This window comes from Gorilla gorilla, chromosome 9 (assembly GCF_029281585.2).
Source record: "Gorilla gorilla gorilla isolate KB3781 chromosome 9, NHGRI_mGorGor1-v2.1_pri, whole genome shotgun sequence".
Classification (NCBI taxonomy): domain Eukaryota; kingdom Metazoa; phylum Chordata; class Mammalia; order Primates; family Hominidae; genus Gorilla; species Gorilla gorilla.
Window position 1 is genome coordinate 19,051,539 of NC_073233.2, and position 22,735 is coordinate 19,074,273.

Here is a 22,735-nt window from a genome sequence, read left to right on the forward strand (position 1 = left end):
CAAAAATTCAGAACTTCCCGGTTCCACAATGTGGAGCTGGCACTGGAAAACAGCTTCCTTTGCAGCCAGGTATAGCTAATCAAGTGAGCAGAAGTTTTTTTTTAATGTTTTTATTATTTTATCTAGAAAGTACTTATAAAGCCCATACTATGTACCAGGTATAGATAAGTATTTGACAAATATTAACTCAGTTACTGTGCATAACAATCCTATGAGGTAGTTCTATAATTGCCCCCACTTTACAGATAACTGAAGGTAAAAGCAGTTCAGTGACGGAGAAGCACAGCTAGGAAGTGACTGGGGTAAGATCTAATTCCAGGGCCAGAGCCCTTAAAAAGCAAGTGGGGCTTCTCTATGTTTCCTTCTTCTATCAACTCTGTGGCCCCAGTAGATTGCAGATCCACACAATTGTAGGGGTCTGGGTTTCTGATTAACCACAGGAAGCAAGCTGCCCACTGGCCAGGAACTCCCACACTACACTGCCACATGAATGAAAAATAAAATTCTGTTGAGCCAAGGCACTGAAATTTGGGCATTGTTACAGCATCTAGTGTTTTTTCTTATATCCATGGCAACCAAGACCACTGTAATTGGTCTATGTCTGGACTCAGGAGGCCTGGTTCTAGCCCAAGCACAGTCTCCAGCTTAAGGAATGACCTTAAGCAAGCACTGCTTCCCTCAGGGCAACATTTAAAAAAATAAGAAGGTTGGATTGATCAACATTTTACAGACTGTATTTCACAGGACATTCTCCTTTTAATATATTTGCTTGAAACTTCTTGAAAACAGGACTCCACGGACAAATAAGGTAGGCAAATTCTGGATAATACGTCTTGCTTTGGACACTCATAATGCACATTTGCGACATCCTTCCCTGAGGACTTTAACACAGTATTCACCAGATGGATTTGACCATAGGACCTCTTAAATTTTTTGATTGGGAAATATTTATTAATACTTAGAGAGATATGAGTGTCCTAAGAAATGTAGTTTGGGGAATGATTAATTAGATGAATTCAAAAACTATTCCCAGTACTAAAACTGCTCTGCTATGATTTCCTACCTTTCCACATTTCCCAAATGCAGCTCTAATCAGATTACCTCTTTATTGCTACACATGTGCAGCATGTATGTCCACCTAGGGCTGGGAACCTCTCACCTTGCTTCCTGAATCTGGAATAACATTTACTCTCTTTTGCACCATTCCTAGTCTTGCCTATATTTAAAGGCCCAACTCAACTCTCTCTGGTCTAAGAAGATGTCACAGCGTGATCTAGCACACACCTTACATCTCTCTCGCTCAAAACACATTAAAATCCCTGGACTCTCCTCATGCGTTCATTAATTAAATTCATTCATTTATGAGACGGACTCTCACTGCCGTCCAGGCTGAAGTGCAGTGGCGCAATCTCTGCTCATTGCAACCTCTGCCTCCGGGGTTCCAGCGGTTCCCCTGCCTCACCCTCCCAAGTAGCTGGGACTACAGGCATGTACCACCATGCCTGGCTAATTTTTGTATTTTTAGTAGAGATCGGATTTCAACATGTTGGCCAGGCTGGTCTCAAACTCCTAGGCTCAGGTGATCCACCCACCTCAGCCTCCCAAAGTGCTTGGATGACAGGCATGAGTCACTATGCCCAGCCCATGCATTTTAGAATTAGATCCCAGAGAAAAGTCTCTTGACAAACAGCATCTGTAAGACAAGGGTTAAGTAGAAGGCGAAGTTCTTGAAACATTTTGATATGCATTGCTGAAACTGAGACAAAATCTGTCTGGAAACAGTCATAAACAAGAAATATATGCGTTAACCCTGGAAGAAATGGGAGGACAAGTTGTGTGATCCTTACCCACAAAAATCTATGAAGCTCAAACAAGGAGTGATATGCAGTTTCAACTGGAAGTTCAGAAGCTAGTCTACAAACAAAAGGGGGTTATGTTGGGATTTCCCTATAAGTAGTTGCTACAAGATGGGTTTTTCTGTTTAAACCAGAATGAACATGCATTAACTGTGTGGGATTGGCTGTGTACTCATTGTGCCTCCTCTACATTATAAGGGTATCCAGTCCCCTTAGATCTGGGTTTTAAAAATCTATCTCTGATTTGGTGTGGAAGGTGGATGGGAATTGAAGATTGGAGTTAAAGACCAATTCAGAACAAGTTTCAGTTTTCTCCATGTGGAAAAGGCAATAAGATTTTGACTAAGGCATGGAGGTGAAAGAATAAAGAGGTATTAGGCTTATTGCATGTATAAAGGGATGGAGAAGGAGAGAGGGAAGAAAGAAGAAAGGAAATGAAAGAGGAAGAAGGAAAGGAGAAGGAAGAAAAGAGGAAAGAAGAGGCTGAAGACGACTCCCAGTCTGCTGGCTACAAAACTGGGTGAATCCTAGGATTTTTAGAAGACTCCTCTTATTTCCCCATACTCCCTGTTTGCAGAGTTGCCTGAGTGGGCAGCAGGAAAGGAGAGACTTTCCTCCCCCATATTATCCTGTTACGTTGGTCTCAAATTATCCCTTCAGCAGAGTAAATATTTCATACCCACTCTTCATTGTTCTAGGATTGGGTTTGGTAATCAGGAGTACATAAGGCAAAGGAGACCTTTCAAAAGGCTTGAAGTGGCATAGCCAGGATAGTCATAAACCAAATTGTTAATGACATGAAGCTGACTTTGGTTTCTCATCCAGATCCAGTTCCAGACAGGCAGCTCTCCTTATCTGCCCCATTCCCCACCTTACCCTACCACAAACCTGTCCATCAAGGAGTTAAGTCATTGTGAAAGAGGCCCTGTTGAGGGTTTAGGAAAATAATAGAAAAGGAACATAGGAATCAGACCAACTTCATAGACCTTGCAGTCAGAGTGATCTGGATCTGAATTTCAGCTGTTGGACACAAAAGCCTATGGTTCAAGAGAAAGGATCAAGCTGAAAATAGAGATGCTGAGTCCCTTAGGTCCTAGGGAGAAAAGGAATTTAAGGAGATGGCTCAGGGAAAGTGAAGAAAGAGTGAACTGTTTCCGCATCTGTTTGCTTTGAACCCACCATGTTCAAAGCAGGCATTATGAGGGCCTTGCCTGTCTGTGGACACATTCACTAGAGGAAGAATTTTCACAAACAATGAAACAACAATTTCACAAACAATTTTAACAAACCTCTAGGTTGTTTCACTCCCATTCTGTCATTTTTATGCACTTGACTATCTATTCAGACTGAGGAACAAAAAAAAAAAAAGAAGAAGAAGAAGAAAAAGAGCCTCAGAGACCTATGGGACACAATCAAGTGTATCAATATATTCATGAGAGTCCCAGAAAGAGAGGAAAGAAAGGGGAAAAATAATATTTGAAGAAACCATGGGCAAAAACTTCCCAAATTTGATTTTAAAAAACGTGAATCTACACCTCCAAGAAGCTCAACGAATTCCAATAGGGTAAACTCAAAGAGTTTCATACGTAGAAACATCATAATCAAACTGTCGAAAGACAAACAGAGAATCTTAAAAACAGCAAGAGAGAAGCAATACAGCACAAGTGGTCTTCATTAAGATTAACTTATTTCTCATCAGGAACTATGGAATCTGGGAGGCAGTGGATGGCATATTCAAAGACCTGAAAGACTCAAGAGCTCTGTATCTAGCAAAACTGTCCTTCAAAAATGAAAGAGAAATTAGGTCATTCCAATATAAACAAAAACAGAGAATGGAGTTCTTCCTGCCTAAATGAAAGGACCCTAGACTATACTTGAGTCCACATAAAGAAATATAAGTCTCTGGTAAAAACTAAATATAAAAGACAATGTAAATGTATCTTTTATTTGTAACTCTTTTCTATTATATTATTTAAGAGACAACTACATAAAGCAATAATTATGAATCTGTATACCAGTTATGTATCAGACCATGCAATGTATAATGAGGTAATTTATATGAAAATAACAGCACAAATAAGAGGGTAGATACTAGAGCTATATAAGAGGAAAGTTTTATATATTGTTGTAATCAACTTTGTATTAATGCAAATTAGATTGTTATAAGATGTTAATTGTGGCTGGGCTCTGTGGCTCATGCCTGTAATCCCAGCACTTTGGGAGGCCGAGGCAGGCAGATCATGAGGTCAGGAGATCGAGACCATCCTGGCTAACACGGTGAAACCCCAACTCTACTAAAAATACAAAAAAATTAGCCGGGCGTGGTGGCGTGCACCTGTAGTCCCAGCTACTCAGGAGGCTGAGGCAGGAGAACAGCATGAGCCCAGGAGGTGGAGCTTGCAGTGAGTTGAGAGTGTGCCACTGCACTCCAACCTGGGGGACAGAGTGAGACTCCGTCTCAAAAAAAAAAAAAAAAAAAAAAAAGATGTTAATTGTAACACCCAGGGTAACCACTAAAAAAAAAAAAAGTAAAATGGTCAACTAAAATGGCCCACTAAGTGATATCCATTTTACACAAAAGAAGGCCGTAATGGGGGAATGAATGAAGAAACAAAGAAGACATAATACATATAGAAAACAAGTAACAAATGGCAGATGTAAATCTTACCAGTTATTATATTAAATACAAACTGATTAAACACTCTAATTAAAAGACAAAGACTAGAATTATGATGGGAGGGTGCATGATTCAAATGTATGTTGTCTACAAAAGGTACATTTTAGAATCAAAGTCACAAATAGGTTTAAAGGATGGAAATATGTGTACCATGAAAACAGTAAACAAAAGAGCTGGAGTGGTTGCAGTATAGACAAAAGAGACTTTAAGTTAAAAATTGTTACTGGAGAAAAAAAGGACATTTTATAATGAATAAAGGGTCACTCCATCAAAACAATTATAAGCATATATGTACTTAACAACAGGGCCCAGAAATGCATGCAGCAGAACTTGACACATTTGAAGGTATTCATAGGCAATTCATCAGTAACAGAAGGAAACACTTCCTAACCCATTATTTGGAGTCAGAATTACCCTGATACCAAAGCCAGGCAACTCACAAGAAAACTACAGAAAGCTATATCCCTTATGAATATATATACAAATATCTTCAACAAGATACTAGCAAACCAAATCCAGCAGCATATAAAAAGGATCATACACCATGACAAAGTGTGATTAATCCCAGGAATGCAAGGTTGGTTCAGCTCATGAAAAAAAATCAATGTACTAAATTGTATTAATAGATTAAAGGACAAATCCACATTATTTTGCCAATAGATGCAGAGAAAGCATTGACCAAATCTAACAACCTTTCATAAGAACACTGAAGAAGGCAAGAATGGAAGGGAACTTCTTTGATCTGATAAAGAGCATTTAAGACAAACCCACAACTATCATCATACTTAATGGTGAAAGCTGATAGCTTTGCCCCTAAGGTCAGGAAAAAGACCAGAATGTCTATCTCATCCCTTCTATCTAATCAGCATTGTAGTGGAGAATCTAGTCAAGGCACTAGGCAAGAAAAAGAAATAAAAAACCATCAGATTTAAAAGAAAGAAGTAGAACTACTTCTATTCATAGATAGCATACTTAGGAATAAATTTTAAAAAAGAAGTCTTTTACACTGAAAAGTACAAAACATTGTTAAGGAAAATAAAAGAAGGAAATAAATGAAAGAAATCTCATGTTCATGGATAAAAAGATATAATATTGTTAACATGCTAACACTACTCAAAATGATTTACAGATTCAACACAAGCTTTATCAAAATCCCAGCAGTATTTTAATTAACAAACACCCTAAAATTCTTATGAAAATATAAATAATCTTGAAAATAGCCAAACAGATATTGAAAAAGTAGAACAAAGGAGGACTCACACTTCCTGATTTCAAAACTTACCACAAAGCTACTATAATCAAAATGGTGTGGTACTAGCGTAAGAATAGACAAATAGATTAATGAAATAGAATTGAGAATCCAGATAAATCCATATATGTGGCCAATTAATTACTGACAAGGGTGCTAAGACCGTTTGATGTAGAATGAACACTCTCTTCAATTTATGATGCTGGGACAACTAGGCATCGAAATGCAAAAGAATTAAGTTGGCTCCTTTCCTCAAACCATATATAAAAATTAACTCAAAATAGATGAAAGACTAAATGTAAAATGCTAAGACTATAAAACTCTTGAAGAAAACATGGGTTAAATCTTCATAATCTTGGATTTGGAAAAAGATTATTAGATAATGACGCCAAAATCTTAAGTAACAAAAGTAGATAAATTAGACTTTATCAAAATTTAAAATTTTTGTGTATCAGAAGATACCATCAAGAAAATGAGAAGACAACCCAAAGAATGGGAGAAAATATCACAAGTCATATATCTAATAAGCATTTAGTATCTAGACTATACAAAGAATTCTTACATCTCAATAACAAAAAGACAAGTAATCCAATTTAAAAATGAACAGAAGACATTTCTCTAAATACACATTCAACATAATTTGTCAAATTATGGCAAATAAAAATCTCAATAAGCTACCACTTCACATCCACTAGGATGGCTATCATGAAAAAAACAAATAACAACAAGTGCTGACAAGGATGTAGGGAAATTGGGACCCCCATATATTTGCTTCTGACGTCAAAAAATGTTGTAGTCACTTTGGAAAACATTTTGGCAGTTCCTCAAAAAGTTAACCATATAATTACCATATGACTCAGCAATTCTACCAAGTATATATATCTAACTTCTTTCACTTAATGTATATACAAACATTAAAAGCATATGTCCACACGAAATATATACACAAATGTTCATAGCAGCTTTACTCATCATAGCCAAAACGTGAGAACAACCAAAACTTCTATCGGGTGATAAATGGAGAAACAAAATGTGATACATTCATATAATGGAACGTTACTGATCCATAAAATGGAATAAAAGTCTGATTCATGCTACAATGGGTCAACTTTGAAACATTATGCTAAGTGAAAGAAGCTAGACACAAAAGGTCACATATTTTATGATTCTATTTATATGAAATGTCCAGACAAGGCAAACTCATAGAAACATAAAGCAGATTAGTGGTTGCCAGGGGCTGAGGGGTGGGGGAATGGGGAATGACTGTTAATGAGTATGAAGATTCTCTCTGGGGTGATGAAAATACTATGGAATTAGATAGTTATACAGTGGTAATGGTTACACTTCTTTATGAATATACTAAAAACCACTAAATTGTATACTTTAAAAGTGAATTTTGTGGTTTGTGAATTCTATCTCAATTTGAAAAACAATAAAAACATGGAAGACATTCCCACCCATCAGACGGAATCCCAGCAACATAACTTAGGGATAGTCTTTTAGGGCATCATTTCTTCATTTGTCAATTAGACATATACCATCTGATATGGTTTGGATCTCTGTCACCACCCAAATCTCATGTCAAATTGTAATCTCCAATGTTGGAGGTGGGCCTGGTGGGAGGTGACTGCATCGTGAGGGTGGTCTCATAAATGGTTTAGCATCATCCCCCGTTGGTGCTGTATAGTGAGTGGGTTCCTACAATATACGATTTTTTTAAAGTGTGTGGCTCCTCCCCACTCTCTTTCTTGGTCCTGCTTCTGTCATGCAAGACGCCTGCTCTCACTTTGCCTTCAGCCATGAAAGCTCCCTGAGGCCTCCCCAGAAGCAGATGCCGCCATGCTTCCTGTACGCCCCATGGAACCATAAGCCAATTAAACCTCTTTTCTTTATAAATTACCCAGTCTCAGGTATTTCTTTACAGCAGTGCGAGAACGTACTAATACACCATCATTCCCACAAACTTGTGATGAAATCAGTATACGTGAAGTTCTGAGCCCCATATCCTCCACACTGTTAGTATTCCTAGTTGAATCTGAACCTACTTCTTGTTTATAGTATTGCCCTGTCTAATCCAGCCTTACTCAGGCCACCAGATGTTTTTCTGGTTCTTTAGTGTGGTGTGGTTTTTTTACATGCTCTCTCTCTCTCTCTCTGAAAGTCCTGGGGAGGGAGACAAGGTAACATTCATTCAGGACCTGTTACCTGTCAGACTGTGGTCTAAAATACCATACTAATTTAGGCCTCCAGACAATGCCATAGACTAGGTTTTTTTGGAGGGGGCGGGGGAGTCTCGCTCTGTTGCCCAGGCTGGAGTACAGCGGTGGGATCTCAGCTCACTGCAACCTCTGCCTCCTGCCTCCTAGCTGCAAGAAATTCTCCTGCCTCAGCCTCCTGAGTAGCTGGGACTACAGGCACATGCCACCATGCCTAGCTAATTTTTTTGTATTTTTAGTAGAGACGGTGTTTCACCATGTTGGCCAGGCTGGTCTCGAACTCCTGGCCTCAAGTGATCTGCCCACCTCAGCCTCCCAAAGTGCTGGAATTACAGGCATGAGCCACCACGGCTGGCTTTATTTCTATTTTTTTAATTTATGTTTTATTTTTTAATTTAATTTTTATTTTTTTTGAGATGGAGTCTTGCTCTGTTGCCCAGGCTGGAGTGCAGTGGTGCAATCTCAGCTCACTGCAACCTCCACCTCCCGGGTTCATGCCATTCTCTTGCCTCAGCCTCCTGAGCAGCTGGGACTACAGGTGCCCGCCACCACGCCCAGCTAATTTTTTGTATTTTTAGTAGAGACGGGGTTTCACTGTGTTAGCCAGGATGGTCTCGACCTCCTGACCTCGTGATCCACCCACCTCGGCCTCCCAAAGTCCTGGGATTACAGGCATGAGCCACCGCGCCCGGCCGTTTATTTCTATTTTAAAGGAAAGGAAACGGAAACCTCAGTTTTAAAAATACCCTCCAAGTCATGCCTTTGAAGGTAGGGACATTGGACTTTGAAGGGCCCGAGTTCAAATCTGACTCTCAACAAATCCTGTGGGATCTCCAATAAGTGCCCTACACTTCTGAACATCAGTTCTTCATCAATGAGATGGGACGATAAGAGACTAAATGGAATTATGGAGTGGTTTTGAAGATTAAATGAGATAGAGAACATACACTTAGCACAGATTATGAAATACATATGAGGCTCAATAAATGTTAGCTAGTATTAGTCTTATGAGGAACTAACCAGTGGCTAAATTGAAATTAAAGGCTAGATCCATGGCCTACCAAAGCCTTCTCTTCCACTTCTCCATGTTGCCTCTTTCTTCTCTATACTTGTCTGAGCTACTCACCCTATCAACTGAAATGTAAGTCAGCAAGGAGAGGGACTGAGGCAAATTATCGATAAACATACCTATCCAGCTTCCCTGAACACTTGCCAATCCCAGCCTTTTCTTCATTGATGCTACCCATGCTCACACGCGTGCGCACACACACACACACACACATACACACAGTGTTCTTACCACTTCTGAGTAACTGGCACTCATACCCTCATGGAAAAAACGGATGCAGCTTGATCCGGAGTTTCACTGAAATATCCCCCCAATCTCACTTCATTGGCTTTTCACAAAAACTCCAAGACACATCCTAAAAGCTTGCAAAAACCTCTTTACCCTCTCCGGGTCTTCTTGGAAACTATTTGGCTTTTGCCTTTCCCAGCTACATCTGGTCTCAATGGAATGTGCTTATCGATCTTGGGAATGAGGCCAAACAACCTGGTACCCTGATGGCTAAAAAGGCTCATACAGTTTGTGACATGCCATCAGCAAGTGGGTTAACACAGGATTTCAATTTCTTATCTTCTGCTAACTTCCAGCAGACTCCGTAAGCACCCACCCTTCCAGACAAATTCTCTTCTCCTGTCTCAATCCTTCTTTTTGGATCTCTATTAGTATTAATTGAGCATCAACTCTCACTATAATTATGAACTTTTGATATAACTTATAGGAATCACTAATTCAGTTGGGCTTCCTGGTACAACTTGACAATAGGATTTCCCATTCTCTGGGGAGACATCATGGTAGCTATGGGCTTTGGTTTCGGGCAGGCCTGGCTTTGTATCCAGCTTTATTCTGAAAGAACTTAAACGAGGTTCTTCATGTATCTGAACCTCTTTTCTCATTTGTAAATGTATCTGCTAAAAATCACCTAACCAGGTTGTTAGTGGGAAATAAATAATAGGCACCATAGTAACTATTAGCCTTGTCATCATTGTTGTTGCTCTTAGAATGCCACAAACAACCAGATACGAACCCAGTTCAAATCATGCCATGCCCTCTTTGAAATTGTTACTTGTTAAAAAATTAACTATGGGATGTATAAACTTCAAGAGTATACACATTCTTTATACCCAAACACAATTTCTAAGACTTAGTAGAAAGAAGAAATAACCAAAGATGTAGGGCAAAGATTTAGCTACAAGCCTGATTATCACATTGTTTACAATATTGAAAAACTGGAAACAAACTAGACATGAAAAATGAGTTCTTCTACAGATAGTGGAACTCCCAATTCAGTGGATGACTTGCAGCCCTTTTAAATGTGATAAACAAATGTTCATGACAGGGAAAGGTGTTTACAATGTGTATAGTTGAATATACAGTCAAAGTGTTAAAAGATACTTACAAAATGTCATCTAGAACATGGTCCTGATTTTATTTGAAGGAGAGTGTTGCAGAGGACAACATTTGAGTGCATACAGAAAAAATCAAAAGGATAATCATTAAAATATTAAAAGTAGGTTAGCCTTATTGCAATTTTTCTGTTCTATATTTTCTAAATTTTTGATAATGAAAATATTGAGAAAAAGTAAACTTATTGGTAAATTTTATTAATGAAAAACATACATAAAGTCAATAATTCTAGAACAGCTTCATGGATTTTGATAAAGTGAACACACGAGTGATTAGTACCCAGATGTTGAAACAGAACACATACCAGCATTCCACAAGCCACCCTTTTGCCCAGTTCCAGTCACTCCTCACAGCCTAAAGATAACCACCATCCCAGTTTCTAACAGCCTGGACGAGTTTTGTTTATTTTTAAGCATTTCACAAATGAATCACCTCATATGCTCTGTGCCTATCTTTCTTCATTCGCCATTGTCTGTGAGAGTTATCAATGTTATTGCACGTAATCGTAGTTCATTCATCCTTATTGCTATCTTCTAGTGTATGAAGAGTTATTTATCCATTCTCCTATAAATGTACATTTGTGTCATTATTTGTTTTTGACATCATGAATAGGGCTGCTAGCTATATTCGTGTCCTGTTTTTTGTTGAACATATGTACATGTGGAATTGCTGACTATAGGAAATGTACATGTACAGGTTAGTAGATACCGTCAGTTTTCCAAAATAGTTATTCCCATACACACTTCCAGTGTCAGTGTGAGAATTCTGGTTGCTCAATTCCGATTACTTGTCAACATTTGGTATTGTCTTGCGTTTTCACTTTAGCCATTTCTCATGGCATCACATTGAGGTCTTAATTTACATTTCCCAAGTAACTAGCAGAATTGGACACTTTTAAAAATGTGTATTGGCCACGTGGGTATTCTTTTTTTGAAGTGCCTGTTTACATCCTTTGTCCATTTTTCTATTAAGTTATCTGCCTTGGAAGAATTCCTATATTCTGTACACAAGTCATATTAGATGTGTATATCAGAAATCTTTTTTTCCCATTGTGTAAACTTGATTTTTCAATCTCTTAATGGTATCTTTTGATGAAAGAGGGTCTTAATGATAATGTCCTGTAGTTCAATGGGACTCTCGTTGTGTCCCCTGGCAAGAGTGAGCCCCTGATGATATCCCATACCATGCCATCTAAACACAGGAAAGGCAAACTTGTACTCAGAAGAGGTCTCTCTCCTTGTGAGGACAAACTGCTGGTCTTTTCAAGATGGAACAGGACCAGTAGCACTACTATCCCATTCGCAATGCTACGTTTGTTAGTCTGGGTCCTTGAGAAATATGCCAAGATGTAACTAAATGTGCAAAGATTTTAAGAAAATGGGGAAAGAGTTGCAAAAATCTGGAAGAGGCATCAGACTACAAGTCTAGGAGATCCCAAGTATTGGAGTGACAGAAGAAAGGTTGAATAAAAACATCCTAGACTGCCATGCAGCCTATGGAAGATTCTGCAAGGCCATCAGGAAGTCCTTGAGCCAAAGTCAGTTGTCAAAGTTGTCCCATGTCTCTCAGCAACAGATCCGCCTTGGTGTCTTTACTAGGCTTAATTATTGCTGGGAACGGCCTGTGGAAAGCATGGTCGCAGGGCAAACACAGTGATAGATTTTGGGGCACAGAAGATGAGTCCTTGGTTAATGACACTCCCTGTGGCTGGAGTTCTGCTAACACACTCTCAGAGGCAACACACCAAGATAGGGAATCATGGGAGGAGGAGACAGTAGTGGCAAACAGGGAAGGTTATTGATGTGTTGACTTTGGGCATATATTGAGTTTGATACATCTTTTCCTCCTAGATATTCCAGGTCCAGCCAAATATACAGGTCTAGAATTCAACAAGGGGATCTGGGTTGCTCAGACAGAACATTAGGAGTGACTTCTAGAAGGGCCTTATGAGAAAAGGGAGTCTCAGGTATCTCCATAAAGGAACATCCAGGGGCTCCAGGCATTTCAGTGACTCCCTGCTCTTTCTGCCCAAATAGCTTAGTTGAGGAGGTAGAGAGCAAAGAGTGAAGAGAGAGAGAGAAAGAGGCCCTCTGTGGTAGACCATGGGGCCATTCTCAGACTTGAGGACTCTCATTACTAAAATACTTCCCCAAACATGGCAGCCTAAGGCTGTTGACACATTTCAACTATATTTGTCTCTTGGATTTTCCTACCTTGAACCTGAACATAGCCAAAAGTAATTTGTAACAGCAAGAATTTTGGAGGGAAGCCAGTGTGCAATTATACAAAAGTGAGCTTGCATGCACACTTATACACATACACACACACACAGTGCAAAGGATGTGAGCAGCCAGATGCGATAAATCACAGAATCTACACTCCACAACCTGAGAAAGAGCATGTGGGCCCATGAGTCAGGATTAAACACCATAGCGACAAAGTCACTGAAGCCTGCCTAGTGAGGCAGCAATTTCTGCCCTTAATAGAGCCCTTAGGTCTCAATAATTGCTTCAAAATCCGCACACAGCAGCACACAGTTTTTCATAACTGGAGAAGCCAAAAATCCAAGTGTGAAGTGAGAACTGACAGCATCTCTTATGCACATCTGAGATGCAAGGAAGGTCTATGGTTCTGCCTGCTTTCCAGTATCTGCCTCATTTCCAGCAGCCAGAACAGTTTCCCAAATGTCTGCAGTCTGGAACCTGCTCTGTGCTTGAACTTCCCCCTTAGCCTCCATCTTCCTGGCTGCTCCCAACTTCCCATTCTACTTTTTGTCCTTACCTGAAACTGTCTTTTCAGTACTGTCCAGTATTTCTGCCCACCTCCAGGAGTCTCATGGCAGACTAGGCTAGGTTTGTAGACAAGGGCAAGGTATTAAAATTAAATCTGAACTAAGATTAAAATTCAGTACTAAATTAAGTACTGAATTAAAATTCACAGATGCTACTGACCCATATTAACCAACTAGAAAAAGGTGTCCCTTCTCAAAACACCTTTCTGAAAATCATAATAATTTTGTTAAAACAATTTATAACCATCATCTGGAAATGTTATAATAAATATACAAATTAATGTTTATTTCATGAAGGATGTCCTATTAGACGTGGCAGTATACAACCTAGACAACAGTCCATGGTAGCTGTCTCGGCAGTATACGGCAGCCATCTCAGCTCAGCATCCAGGAACTGTCTTTCCTCTGCCCTTTGTTTTTCCACTATTGAATTTAACAGACTACATTTATATGAGTGCTTTTTGTGTGTGTGTGGAACCAAGGGGCCAGGGTCCTCTGGCAGGAATTTCACAGATGTAGGCACTCACGGTCAAGCAAAGTCCTGGGGAGAAAAAGAGGCAAAGACTTCCTGCATGGGAGATACTCACGTGGTGGCCTTGGAGAGTAAAAGAGCTTAGAGTCAGGAAGTGTTCCAAGCAATCTAGAACACTGTGTCCCAAATGGCTGCAGCCTGAACCCGCTCTGTGCTTGGATTTATCCGTTGGCCTCTGTCTTTCTGGCTGCTCCCAACTTCCCACTCTACTTCTCCTCCATCCTAGGGTGCCTCTGCAGCAGCAAATGTGGCTGTTCAACAGTCTGAAGTCTTTGATTGTGAACAGTGCTAACCAGCCCTGGGAAAGAAAAGCAGCTCTCTTCCCTGCTCTCCAGGGCTAGCAGATGAACACTGTGGGGTCGAGCCCAGTCTGGCCAGAGCAAGTCCAGGAAAAGGTGCTTCCCACTCTTCAGGGCACTGCTCAGATCCCCAAGCATAATTTTGGAAACTCTGATCCAGAACCCTGGATTGCAGGTTTTAAATCTTTTTTCTTTTGCATTTACAAGTAATACAAAATCATTATGGAAAAATACTAAAAAGAATGAAGAAGAAAATAAGTTTCCCTTCATCTCATTAACCAGAAATAAGTTGTCTGTTTTTTGTTCTGATTACAGAAATAAAATAGTCATTGTAGAAAATCTAGAAGATAAAGTTAAGTGAAACACCTTATCTATCATTGACTGTCACTTTTGGTATGATCTTCTCAGTCTTTTCCTATGTACATTTTTGTTTTGTTTTGAGACAGGGTCTGGCTCTATTGCCCAGGTTGGAGTGCAGTGGTGTGATCTTGGCTCACTGCAACCTCTACCTCCGGGGCTCAAGCAATCCTCCTATCTCAGCCTTCCAAGTAGCTGGGACTATAGGCACGTGCCACCGTGCCACATCTACCCAAGAATAGGGTTTGTTAAGATGGCAGAGCCCGGTAATCGCATAAAACTTAAAACTTTATAGTCAGAGGTTCAATTCCTCTTCTTAACAACATACCCATGACTAACCTCCTACTCCTCATTGTACCTATCCTAATTGCCATAGCATTCCTAATGCTAACCGAACGAAAAATTTTAGGCTATATACAACTACGTAAAGGCCCCAACGTTGTAGGCCCCTACGGACTACTGCAGCCCTTCGCTGACGCCATAAAACTCTTCACCAAAGGTGTTTTTGGTGGAGATGGGGTTTGCCTTGTTGCCTGGGCTGGTCTCGCTCTCCTGAGCTCAAGCAATCCTCCCACCTTGGCCTCCCAAAGTGCTGAGATTACAGATGTGAGCGACTGTGCCCGGCCTATGTACAATGTTTTTAAAACAAATTAAATTATATCACAAATATGGTTTGCTATGGTATTTTTAAATTATTTGTATAGTATGAGCATTTCCAATCATTTTAAAATGTATTTCTACTTCTTTACTTTTAAAATCATTTAATTTTTTATTAATTAATGAATAGGTAATATGTCTATATGGTACAAAATTTGAAAAATATGAAAGAACATAAAGTGAATAATTTTTCCCTTTATTCCTGCTCCCCAAATGGGCCACCAGTGTTAACAGGGTTTTATATGTCCTTCCTAATATAGTTTATCAATTTATACACACACACCCACATTCCATTTAATATATTTAGGATATAGTTCCACAGAACTACATGAGTGGAATGAACAATCTCATTGTTCTGAACAGCTGTATAGTATGTTACATTGAAAGCTGTCCCATACTATTTACCCAATGCCCTGTTGGTAGGCATTTAGGGCATTTCCAGCTTTTGCACTAAAGCAATATTGTAATAACTTTCCTTGTATATATTTATATATATCATTAGACACAAATGCAAATCCTGCAGTATAAATTCCTAAAATTTAAATTCCTGGGTCAAAGGGTTTGCACATTTTAAATTTCAATAGATATTGCCAAATATCTTCCCACTTCCAGAGTATGTGGGACTCCAAGATGGCCCAGATAATCTTCATCTGGTTCATATCCCCAAGTGCTCTCCTCCCACATTAAATCAGAGCTTGTCTATGTGATGCATAGAGTGTTGTGGAGATGGTAGTGTGTGACTTGTGGGGCTAGATTATAAAAGGTCTTGCAGCCAAAATCTGTTCCCTTAGACTACTCAGGAGAGAGCCACCATGTCATGACAACACATGTCATGAGAAAGCCCTGAGGAGAAGTCTCTGTGGGGAGAAACTGAGACCTGCCACCAACAACTATAATCGCCTTTCCAGCCATGTGAGTGAGGTATTTTGGAAGGGAACTGTGCATATCCAGTCGAGCTTTCAGCTGAGGGCAATCTCATGAAATACCCCAAGCTAGAAAGACCCCACTAAGATGCTCCAAAATAACTTACACACAGAAACTAGGAGACATGACAAATGTTTATTATTGTCGTAAGCCACTAAGTTTAAGAGTTTGTTATAATACAATAGGTAACTAATACAGTATATGAGAGTTCCAGTTCTCTCTCTCCCTCAATAACACAAATTATCAACCATTTTACTCTTTCACTAGTGATAATTGTATCTCATGTTGCTTTAATTTTTCATCTCTCTTATTTGGAGTGAGGTGGAGGACTTTTTCATATATTTAAGAAAATTAGCTGGGCGCAGTGGCTAACACCTGTAATCCCAGCACTTTGGGAGGCTGAGGCAAGCAGATCATGAGATCAGGAGTTCAAGACCAGCCTGACCAACATGGTGAAACCCCGTCTCTACTAAAAATACAAAATTTAGCCAGGCGTGGTGGCATGTGCCTATAATCCCAGCTACTCAGGAGGCTGAGCCAGGAGAATCACTTGAACCCGGGAGGCAGAGGTTGCAGTGAGCCGCGATCATGCCACTGCACTCCAGCCCGGGTGACAGAACAAGACTCCATCTCAAAAAAAAAAAAAAAGGAAATTAGTATTTTCTGTAAACTGTGTATATATTTTCTCTAAGTGTCATCTTTTCACGGAGACCTAATATTTCACCAAGTAAGTTTAATGTGACTAATTTAACTATTCTCTTATTATCAGACACTGAAGTAAATTTCCACATTTTGATATGAGCAATACTGGCATAAACATCACAATTTTTTCTCCATATATCTGATTATTTCCTGAAAGGGGATTACTATAAAGAGAATTATTGGGCAAAAGTGCATTATAAAACAGAATATGTGTAATCAGAGCTGTCTTGAAATCTGTCTAATTTCTCAAGGCTCTTTGTACAGACTAGTAAATGTCTTTTGTTTGTTTTTTGTTTTGTTTTGAGATAGAGTTTCACTCTTGTTGCCCAGACGGGAGTCCAGTGGCGTGATCTCGGCTCACTGCAGCCTCTGCCTCCCGGGTTCAAGTGATTCTCCTGCCTCTGCCTCCCAAGTAGCTGGGACTACAGGCACCCGCCACTATGCCCAGCTAATTTTTTGTATTTTTACTACAGACAGGGTTTCACTATGTTGGCCAGAATGGTATCAAACTCCTGACCTCAGGTAATCTGCCCGCCTTAGCCTCCCAAAGTGCTGGGATCACAAGTGTGAGCCACCATGCGCAGCCATGAATGTCTTTTACAAAAAACTTTCATTAACATATATTCCTACTTGTAGTATCTATCTCACCCCAACCCTTCACCAAAGTGAGTATTATCATTAAAAAAAAAATGTTGTGCTGAGTGTGGTAGCTTACACCTGCAATCCCAGCACTTTGGGAGGCCAAGGTGGGAAGAATACTTGAGGCCAGGAATTCAAGACCAGGCTGGGCAACAAAGCAAGATCCCATCTTTACAAACTAAAAAAAATTAGCCAGTCATGGTGGCGTGTACTTGTAGTGCCAGCTACTAGGGAGGCTGAGGAGGGAGCATCACTTGAGCCCAGGAGGTTGAGGCTTCAGGGAGCCATGATAGTGCCACGGTACTCCAGCCTGACCAACCGAGCAAGACCCTGTTGCCAAAAAAAAAAAAAAAAAGTTGCTAAAAGACAAAAATGGCCTTACACTAGCAACATTGCTTTGGAGGAGCATTCTCATCAAGAATTGAGAGATTCTTCTCAATCCCAACTTTCCTACCTGAAGTTGGAATTGCACCAAGACATGATTATTCAGTAGAGACTCCTTAGGGCCTCCAGCATCATCACAGATTCCCACTGTCACCTGCCTGTTTCCTGAAATGAACCTAGCTTGGACAATAACTTAAGAAAAGGCAGCTGCTAAGCTTGTGAGAACCACAGAAGCTGGGATCCAGTGCTCAAAGTTTTGGCCACATGGATGCCAAATTTCTGGGATATCTGTGATTATGCATATTCTGGTCATAATCCCAAAAGCACACACATGCTTGTCAGACCTGGTGTCCCCAGACAGGGTGTGGAAAATGTGGGTGCAAATCTCATTACACATGCATTTCCTTGGCTCACATTCCCCAGGCAGACTGTGAGGTACAATCAGTATGGGCCTATGAATGGGCAAGAGCCCAGGGCCTTGACTGGGAGGGGTGAAAGGCTCCTAAAGTAAGATCTCAGGACCCCAGGCCTGTGAACTTCCCCTTCCAGGAGGTTTGGAATTCTCCAGGCCTCAAAAGCCTCTATGATAAAACCTCAAACCAAGAGAGTTCATGTGATATTATTTAAGCTTCAGGCCTCCTTTCTGCCCAGTCCCAGTCTCGTGCTGCTCAGCAGTCAGGATCCTGCCCTCTTCTCTGACATTCCCTCCCAGTCCTGCCCTGGACATTCTCACAGGCTCCCCATGGACCTGGTCTTGCCCACCCTGCTTCCAGCCCTGTGACAGCCTCCAGCCTCCCTGTCTGCCTTTCCTACTCAGAGCTGTGGATCACAGGCCTTCCCTGGGACCTGGGGGAATTAAAAGAAGAAGGAAAAGAGCCTGCTTCCTACACCGCTAGTTAATTCCAACACTTGGGGCCAAGGCACACCACAGCCCCTTAGCAAAGGCTTTTTCTCAAGACAATGGCTATGAGGCAGCCCCCTCCAAATCCACACATAGAGTGACCACATTGTCTAAACCAACCCAATCAAAATGTCTAACAAAATAGGTGTATCTCTGATTGTACTATTTTAGAAAATTCTCATAAAGGTAAGGAATTATTTAACAGGCTGCTTGTATGTGGGGGGAAGATCACTTACAAATAAGATATAAGGAAAATACCCCAAAATATTAATCTTTCTTTCCTGAAACTTCCTGACTTTCACCTAATAAGCAAAGTCATCCATGTTGCCTTAAGAAGTGAAGGCCTTGGCCGGGCACGGTGGCTCACGCCTGTAATCCCAGAACTTTGGGAAGCCGAGGTGGGTGGATCACGAGGTCAAGAGTTCAAGACCAGCCTGGCCAAGATGATGAAACCCCTTCTCTACTAAAAATACAAAAAATTAGTCGGGGGCAGTGACAGGTGCCTGTAATCCCAGCTACTCAGGAGGCTGAGGCAGGAGAATCACCTGAACCCAGGGGGCAGATGTTGCAGTGAGCCGAGGATCTGAGATTGTGCCACTGTACTCCAGCCTGGGTGACAGAGTGAGACTTTGTCTCAAAAAAAAAAAAAAAAAAAAAAAAAAAGAAGTGAGGGCCTTGAGGGGGTGAGTTCAGAGACCATTAGATATTAAGCCACACAAGTGATGGTGCCAAGAGGTGGTTCCACTGAAACGATTCCCCCCACACCCCCATTAAATGCCATTAGTTACCCCCTGCAGTCTCTCCACATCAACATACAACTTCAGTTACAATTAAACTAATTCCCAAATTCCCAGCCCCTGATTTCCACTAAGATTGTTCCCTCTATAGAAATCCATTCCTACCACAGGCCCCTACCCACCCCAAAGCCTCAGAGCAGGATTATACTGTTTAACGATTCCATATCCCACAGGGCAAACATGGTGCCCAGGAGGCATGCTATGTTTGTCGGACTGAACAAACTTTTGTGCATTGGTCTTGCTTCTGCCTAGTCCTGCCTCATGAACCTTTTGAATCTTTCAAAAAACTGTCTTTCAAATATTTGAAGAAACCATCAAGTTTTATCTGAATATTCTCCAGTATAAAATTTCCAACCCCTTCAACTGCACTGTGTGTGGCATTCATTCACTCATTCATTTAGTAATTGCATGCTCTGGGCTAATTACTGTGACAATGTGATTCAAATAACTGAGGTTCAGTGTGAACCATGGGTGACAGAAAACTAGACTCACAATAGTGGAGTTGGTTTTTGCATTTCATTAAATGGATAATTTAAAATGGAAATAGAACAGGAAGGTCAAGTAAAAGTCAGAAAGCCCCCCAGAATTGCCCTTCTCTGATGTCTGAGTGTTGTGTAGGTAGTTTTGAAATTCAGAGTAAGTTACATCCCACTTTATATGATCCAATCTGCTTGGAACACAGATCTTGTTTCCCATAGTCAGAAACAATGGTACATATAGAGGTGAATCCTCCCTATACCCTGAAAATCCAGCAAAGAGAGAAATCCATACTGAAGCTAACATGCTGTACATTTGCCACTGAATATTGTGAGGTATTCTGTGGCCACAGTTGCGATGATTAAACAAAACAGGAAAGCAACACAATAAGGAAATTTTTACTTATTTTGCTGGTCCTTGAGGATAAGCAGATATTGTTCATTTATTCATTCATTCAAAAACCACATATTGGGTTTATTTAGAAAAGAAGGAAAAACTAGTTGACTATATCTGCAGGCCTTCTAAAAGGGACTTCTGGACATCTCAAGGTACTCAGAGAGTAATGCAATTAAATTACATGTGATTTCTCTTCTGAATGCCCTGTTCTCTCTTCTTCAATACAGGTCTAACACCAGCAATATTTACACACCGAAGGCACGAGTATGGCCATTTGGGGGGCTGTGATATTGTTATTGAGGAGTTTTCCAGAGACAACTGGACAAGAGCTAGAAAACAATGGAAGGAACTTTAGAAGCTCACAGGTATGTAACTGAACTAAAACAATTAACTGTGTACTGGAAAAGAAAAGAGGAATTTATTAAGTATCTACTTGTGCCAATAAACAAGACAGATATTATTTTCATAATTCTACATGAGACAAAAGAAAGGAGGTGATAGGGAGGAGATCTGAGTCAGCATATTCTGTGTTGGCCTTCACAAGTTCCTGTCATCTAGGATGTCTCATTTGATTTCAGAGAAAGATCTAGGTAAGGGACGGAAGAGTGACCTTCCCCATTGGCGTCAGAGGTACCAGAAGCAACACCTACCACTGCCTCTGTGAGTTAAGGATGCCTGATCTGGGCAGCCAAACTATATATACCTCCAAATGTAGATCCAAAAGAATCTATACACCTTGACCAAAACGTAACTGTTTTAGAATAATTGCATAAATTCTCAAGAGAAGAAAAATAAAAAATAACTATTAACAACCATTGTGTTCTTCCCCACTTTATACCGCAGGATAATCTGGCATTGTTCACCCTGTGTAAAGGCTCTATGGTGGATCCATCAGGCTATCAGTCAGGTCTTTGTTGAGCTCCTTGGAAATGCACAATAGAAAACTATCCCTCAGGGAGCTTACAATCAAATAAGGAAGTAGATGTTATTAAATAAGAAACAAGGCAGGGCACAGTGGCTCATGCCTGTAATCCCAACACTTTGAGAGGCCGAGGCAGAAGGATCACTTGAGCCCAGGAATTCAAGACCAGCCTAATCAACATAGGGAGACTGTGTACAAATGATTTAAAAATTAGTTGGGCACCATGGCGTGCACCTGTGGTTTCAGCTACTAGGGAGGCTGAGGTAGAAGGATCGCTTGAGCTTGAGAGGTCAAGGCTGCAGTGAGCCGTCATCTTGCTCACTCTCTTGCCCAGGTCTCAGAGCAAGATCCTGTCTCCAAAATAATAATAATAATAAACAACTTGAAATAATTAAATTATTACAGGTGTGGAAAGGGAAGATCTCGGTTTCAATGGAGCATTGGATCTACACAAGCCAAGAGGCAAAAAGTGGGCTTTGCTGAAGACTGATGCTAAAGCTGAATTCTGGACAATAAGTAGCAATGAGCCATGTAAAGAAAAGGAAGTGAGTAGGTCCTGAGGCAAAACAGAGTTTGCCATGTTTGAGGAACTGTGAGAGAACTTTTGTTCCCAGTGGGAGAACACTAAGAATGAAATTGGCTCAAAATGAGGCTGGAGATGTAGGCTTAGATTACATAGGTTGGCCAGCGTAGGAATTTTAGATTTCATTTTAAAAATCAATGGGGAATCATTAAATTGCTTTAAGTTAGAGAGGAGGAATAGCTGCAGAGCAAATTTCCATTTTTTAAAGATTATTTTATGGGTAAGACTTCCAGAATAGCCACCACCATCCCCCCATCACCGCATACCCCCACCACCATCTCCCCCCACCACCATCTCCCCCCACCATACTCCCACCACAATCTCCCCACATCCCCCACCACCACAACATCCCCACCACTGCCACATACCCCCCACCACCACATCCTCCCCACATCCCCCCGACCACCACATCCCCCCCACCACCACCACATCCCCCTACCACCACCACATCCCCCCCTGCCACCACATCCCCCCCACCACCACCACATCCCCCCACCACCACCACATCCCCCTACCACCACCACATCCCCCCTGCCACCACCACCACATCCCCCTACCACCACCACATCCCCCCTACCACCACATCCCCCCTACCACCACCACCACATCCCCCCTACCACCACCACCACATCCCTCCCACCACATCCCCCCAACCACCACATCCCCCCCACCACCACCACATCCCCCCACATCCCCCCACCACCACATCCCCCCACCACCACATCCCCGCACATCCCCCCACCACCTCCATATCCCCCCACCACCTCCACATCCCCCCCACCACCTCCATATCCCCCCTACCACCTCCACATCCCCCCACCACCACATCCCCCCCACCACCACATCCCCACCACCACCATCATATCCCCCCACCACCACATTCCCCCCACCACCTCCATATCCCCC

General features: G+C 41.2%; 1 long non-coding RNA gene across 1 annotated transcript; it reads left to right on the forward strand.

Moving 5' to 3' along the window:
* The first annotated feature begins 625 nt into the window (after window positions 1-625).
* LOC109028758 (uncharacterized) lies at window positions 626-22,237 on the forward strand. The gene is made up of 3 exons (XR_002007722.4): window positions 626-808; window positions 20,552-20,689; window positions 21,652-22,237. It is a non-coding gene; the product is annotated as an uncharacterized lncRNA (long non-coding RNA).
* The last annotated feature ends 498 nt before the right edge of the window (window positions 22,238-22,735 follow it).